A 5814-nucleotide genomic window follows, 5' to 3' on the forward strand; every position below is an offset into this window, starting at 1 on the left:
TCCTCGCTGTGTTCCTGCTGCCACGCCCTTCTCACTCAGCTACCAGCCCTGATGTTCCGAGGAAGAAACCGAACTGGAGAAGCCTTGGTGGTCACCACCAGGTTGAGGAGCAGGACTCTGAGCCAGGTGGGTGGGAGTTCGATTCTTGGGGTTCCCGCTAACCTTCCCCGAGTCGTGGGACATACGTCCTGTGACAGATCACCACTGACTTCGAGACTTGGAGTCCCACGTGGTGTTGCTGAGGAACCAAGGTGTTGGCAGGGGCCGCACCTCCCTCCGGAGGCCGCAGGAGAGAATCCTTCGCCTCGCCTCTTCCACGGCGTTCCTTGCTTGGCACGGCCCTAGTCCCTTCCTCCCTCCCGGGCCAACAGCTTAGCAACCCTCTACCTCCCTCTGCTTGCTTCTTACAAGGTCACGTGCGACGGCCTTCAGAGCCCATGGAGCGTCCGGGGTCCTCACTCAGCTCAGGCTCCTTCCCTCAGTCACTCTGCAGTCTCTTCCGGCCTCAGAAGGGAACGTTCACAGGTTTCAGGAATTAGGACCGGGGGGAGCCTTACTCAGCTGCTGCACACCCTGCACCGTCCCAGGCGTGTTCCAGGATGTTCCCCAGCTACGATAGTTGCCACAGTTGCCGGAACAGTAACAATATGTACAGAACACACTTCAGGCAACATGAAACCCGGAGGCCAGGCCTTCCTCTGATTTGGAAGAAGTCCCTTCCTCTAGTTAAAGTCCCCTGGACTCGTCTGTTTTCTCTGTTATTTTGATTCACTTTTGAAAGTTCTGCAGGAAGCACCCTTCTTTCTCCTTCCCCATCTGCTCTTCTCTCGCGGCAGGGGGGGGACTACTGTTAACATCTGGGTGTGTGTATCCTACGATTTTCTTTCTTTATTTTTTTTTAATGTTTATTTATTCTTGAGACGGCGTGAGCAGGGGAGGGGCAGAGAGAGAGGGAGACACAGAATCCAAAACAGGCTCTAGGCTCTGAGCTATCAGCACAGAGCTCTATGTGGGGCTCGAACCCACAAACCGTGAGATCATGGCCTGAGCTGAAGTCGGACGCTTAACCGACTGAGCCACCCAGGCGCCCCTCTCCTAGGATTTTCTTAAAGGGGTAACAGCAGACTAATCCTGTGTCCGCACGACCCTCTGAGCTGTCTGCTGCTTGCGACACGGCTGCAGCTTCTCGCCCAGTGCAGGGGTCCTGCCCAGTCCAGGAGCTCGTCAGCCACTGGTTTTACAATGGAGAGTGGAGCTTTTCCCAAAACGCGACCTCTCCTATCCAGAAGTTGTCTACAATTCCATAGACGCGAACTCTCAGAGCCCGAACTGTCACACCACCGAGCTCTTGGGAGGGACTGTTTGCGTAAGTGACCGGATCAGCAGGGCCGGGTTCACCTTTGCTGCTTAGTGTGGCCCAGGGACCAGCAGGCTCTGCTCCTTAGACCCGAGAATCTCTGTCCCCCCTCTCAGACCTAAGCATCAGAATCTGCATTTGAACGAGGCCCCTAGGGGATCCTTACGCACAGTAGTTGGCCAGCTGCTGCTCTGAGAGCAGTGGTTCTCCACTTGTGCACGGTAGAAGTGCCCCGAGAAAGCTTGAAGCCATCTGGGCTGTGGCCTGGCCATCTAGATTCTCCGAGGTCCCTGCCAAGGTGAATTCAGCAGACGGCTTGAGAACCACTGCTTGGCTGTTGTGCGGTGTGAGTACAGTAGCCCCTGGCCACGTGTGGTGACTTAACATTTTTTTTTAATTAAAAAAATTTTTTGGGGCGCCTGAGTGGCACAGTCGGTTAAGCGTCCGACTTCAGCCAGGTCACGATCTCGCGGTCCTGGAGTTCGAGCCCCGCGTCGGGCTCTGGGCTGATGGCTCAGAGCCTGGAGCCTGTTTCCGATTCTGTGTCTCCCTCTCTCTCTGCCCCTCCCCCGTTCGTGCTCTGTCTCTCTCTGTCCCCAAAATAAATAAACGTTGAAAAAAAAATTAAAAAAAAAATTTTTTTTAAGTTTATTTATTTTGAGAGCGAGAGTGAGCAGAGGAGGGGCAGAGAGAGAGGGAGAGAGAGAATCCCGAGCAGGCTCCAAACTGTCAGCACAGAGCCCGACATGGGGCTTGAACTCACCACGAGACCATGATCTGAGCTTGAACCAAGAGTCAGAGACGCTTAACCGACTGAGCCACCCAGTGCCCCTACTTAAGTTTCATTAAATAAAAATTCAGTTTGTTAGCTGCTTTAGCCACATCGCGAGGACTTAATGCCACGCACGGTAGTGGATGCTGTACCCGACGCGATGCAGGTGTGGGGTCTCTCTTTGGTGTCAGAAAGTTCTGTCTGACGGCACTGCTTATGAGGGAAGGAACCGAGACACCGTTCAGTGCTCGAGTGAGTTAGGAGACCACCTGTGGGGGCAGGTGCCGTGAGGGATGAAGAGAGAAACAGGGCCAACACCAGAGCGGGGACTCCTCAGACCCACTCCCTAGAACTCAGGGCAGGTAACCTGGTTGCTACCCTGATGAATGAAGCTTCACCAGCAGGTGGCTCCCTCGCTTCCCACACCTTGTGCAGCAGCGTGCGGGGCACCGGCTCCTAACTGTCCTTAGACCCTCAAGGACTTTATGTGGTTAAGTGTTCTTATCCCCAACTTAGAGCTGGGAGAGCTGAGGCTCAGGGAGGCCAATAAACCTGCCCAAGGGCACACGGCCACCCGTGGCGGGGACACTGAGGTGCGGCGTGGAGAATCAGGTGTGGCTGTCTAGTTTCCATCTACCACGGAGCCCAGAATGTGTTGTCTGCAGAAATACACCAACTCTTGGGGCCCCCGGGGGGCTCAGTCAGTTGAGCGTTGGACTCTTGATCGCAGCTCAGGTCTTGATCCAAGGGTTGTGAGTTCAAGCCCCATGTTGGGCTCTGTAAGTAGGAGTAGAGGCTACTTCAAAAAACAAAAACAGACTTTGCAGCAGTGAGTGGCAGTACTCAGACCAGATTTTCTTTTCTCCACAAGACGAATTTTACAGAAAGTAGCTTGCCAGACATGGTCATTCACTCGCTCTCTTTTAAAATATAATTTATTGTCGGGGCGCCTGGGTGGCTTGGTTGGTTAAGCGTCCGACTTCGGCTCAGGTCGTGATCTCACGGTCCGTGAGTTCGAGCCCCGCGTCGGGCTCTGTGCTGACAGCTGAGAGTCTGAAGCCTGTTTCAGATTCTGTGTTTCCCTCTCTCTCTGCCCCTCCCCTGTTCATGTTCTGTCTCTCTCTGTCTCAAAAATAAAAATTAAAAAAAAAAATTAAAAATATATACATAATTTATTGTCTGGCTAACCTACAGTGTGTAAAGTGTGCTCTTGGTTTTTGAGGTAGATTCCTGTGGTTCATCTCTTACAGCACCCAGTGCTCATCCCAACAAGCGCCCTTCTCAATGCCCATCACCCATTTTCCCCTCCCCTCCCCCCATCAATCCTCAGATTGTTCTCTGTATTTGAGAGAACAATGGTTTGCCTTCCTCCCTCTCTGTTTGTAACTATTTTTTCCCCTTCCCCTCCCCCATGGCCGCCTGCTAAGTTTCTCAAGATCCACATATGAGTGAAAACATGGTATCTGTCTTTCTCTTATTTCACTCAGCATAATGCCTTCCAGTTCCATCCACATTGCTGCAAATGGCATGATTTCATTCTCATTGCCAAGTAGTATTTCATTGTATATATAAACCACATCTTCTTTATCCATTCATCGGCTGATGGACATTTAGGCTCTTTCCATACTTTGGCTATTGTTGAAAGTGCTGCTATAAACATTGGGGTACATGTGCCCCTATGAATCCGCACTCCTGTATCCTTTGGATAAATTCCTAGTAGTGCTATTAACGGGTCATAGGATAGTTCTATCTTTAATTTTTTGGGGAACCTCCACACTGTTTTCCAGAGTGGCTCAACCAGTTTGCATTCCCACCAACAGGGCAAGAAGGTTCCCATTTCTCCACATCCTCTCCAGCATCTATGGTCTCCTGATTTGTTCGTTTTAGCCACTCTGACTGGCGTGAGGTGATATCTTAGTGTGGTTTTGATTTGTATTTCCCTGATGATGAGTGATGTTGAGCATTTTTTCATGTGTCTGGTAGCCATTTGGATGTCTTCTTTGGAAAAGTGCCTATTCATGTCTTCGGCCCATTTCTTCACCAGAGTATTTGTTTTTCGGGTGTTGAGTTTGGTAAGTTCTTTATAGATTTTGGATACTAACCCTTTATCTGATAAGACATGGTCATTCTCCAGGGCAGTGATCTATAGGCTGGATTCTGCCAAGCCCTAGGTGCTGTTGGTGGGGGGCCTGGGGAAAGGGAAAGGCAGAGCTGTGGGCCCCCTACTCAATCACAGCACCATTTTATGTGGTGGGTTCCTTCTAAAACTTCATTGAGCCCACTCAAAGGCAGCAAAATGACTGAGATGGACCCCATGATTTGAAAAGCCTCCCCTGTTCAGACTTCAAACAAAGGTGAAAATGCCACGTCGCCCCCAGGTCTCCCCTGCGCTGCTTCCCTGGCACCTGGACTCGGGGACGAGAAAGGAAACCACCACGAGTTCTCCAAGCCGAGGTGCATCTTATTTAAAAACCAGAAAACAAAACCAAACAAAAAGCCAGAGTAGCCTATTCTAAATTCTTAACGCGTTATTTTTTTCCAAGTCAGGACCGAAAAAGAAACTCTGCCACTCACCATCACCATCATTTTCTAAATGACGTTTTAATGTAAAAACACAAGTTTCAGCTTTATGAAAACAGCCCTCATTTTCCTTATTTCGCTCCATGCTGGGGCAGTCGTCTCATGAACTACGGTGGGCTATGTGCCGCGACGGCCCAGTCTCCTCACCAGATGGCCGGATGGCCCCGGGGCGGGGCATGTGGCCATGGCTGACCAGAGCATTCCAGCCTGAAGGGACGCAGGAGGGCAATGGAAGAAGCATGGATCTTAGAGCCGGGCCTGGGTTCAGATCCCATCTCTGATCCTCGTGGGCTATGGAGCGCTTGAAATGTGGCGAGAGCAACTACAGAACTGAGTTTTGTTTTATTTAAAGTTTATTAATTTGAGGGGCGCCTGGGTGGCTCAGCTGGGCATCCAACTCTTGATCTTGGCTCAGGCGATAGTTCACGGTTCGTGGGTTCGAGCCCCACATCGGGCTCTGCACAGACCGTACGGAGCCTGCTTGCGATTCTCTGTCTCTGCCCCTCGCTCCCGCTCTCTCTCAAATAAACGTTTAAAAAAAAAGTATTAATTTGAATGTAAGTAGCCATGTCGCTCACAGCTACTACACTGAACAGCACAGGTGGAGACACTGTCCTTCTGTTAGTGGTGTTCACGGCCACGTTCGCTCAGGGGAAACCCTCTCGTTCTACCAACCGGCATCCCTCTCCAAGTCAACTAAACCTTCGAATTTTCCCCATTCTGTTGTAAGGTGTCTTTCTGCCTTTGGACCTATGCAATCAGATCTTATGTTAAGTTTCATACTCTTAGTCGTAAATAGCTTTTCAGCAATAGAAGCAATATTAAATAGAAATTTTAAAAAATCCTTGTTCCCATACGTATTAGCAAGTGATAAGATAATCTTACATCCTTAGGCTAGAAGACTTCCCTTCCTTGAGCCCCAGCTTTTCACGGCTGTGGCAGGATTATGAACGTATTACCACAAGCAGACGTTTTCCCAGCTTCACATAAACAAACCCCCTCTAGGGGCGTGAGGAGGGGCGCTTACTATCCGTCACCTCTCTCGTCTAGTAGGAACGGGCTACTTCTTTTAGATAAAGACTCAAAAGGAAGCGATGGAGTCAGG

This window comes from Felis catus, chromosome F1 (genome assembly GCF_018350175.1).
Source record: "Felis catus isolate Fca126 chromosome F1, F.catus_Fca126_mat1.0, whole genome shotgun sequence".
Classification (NCBI taxonomy): Eukaryota; Metazoa; Chordata; class Mammalia; order Carnivora; family Felidae; genus Felis; species Felis catus.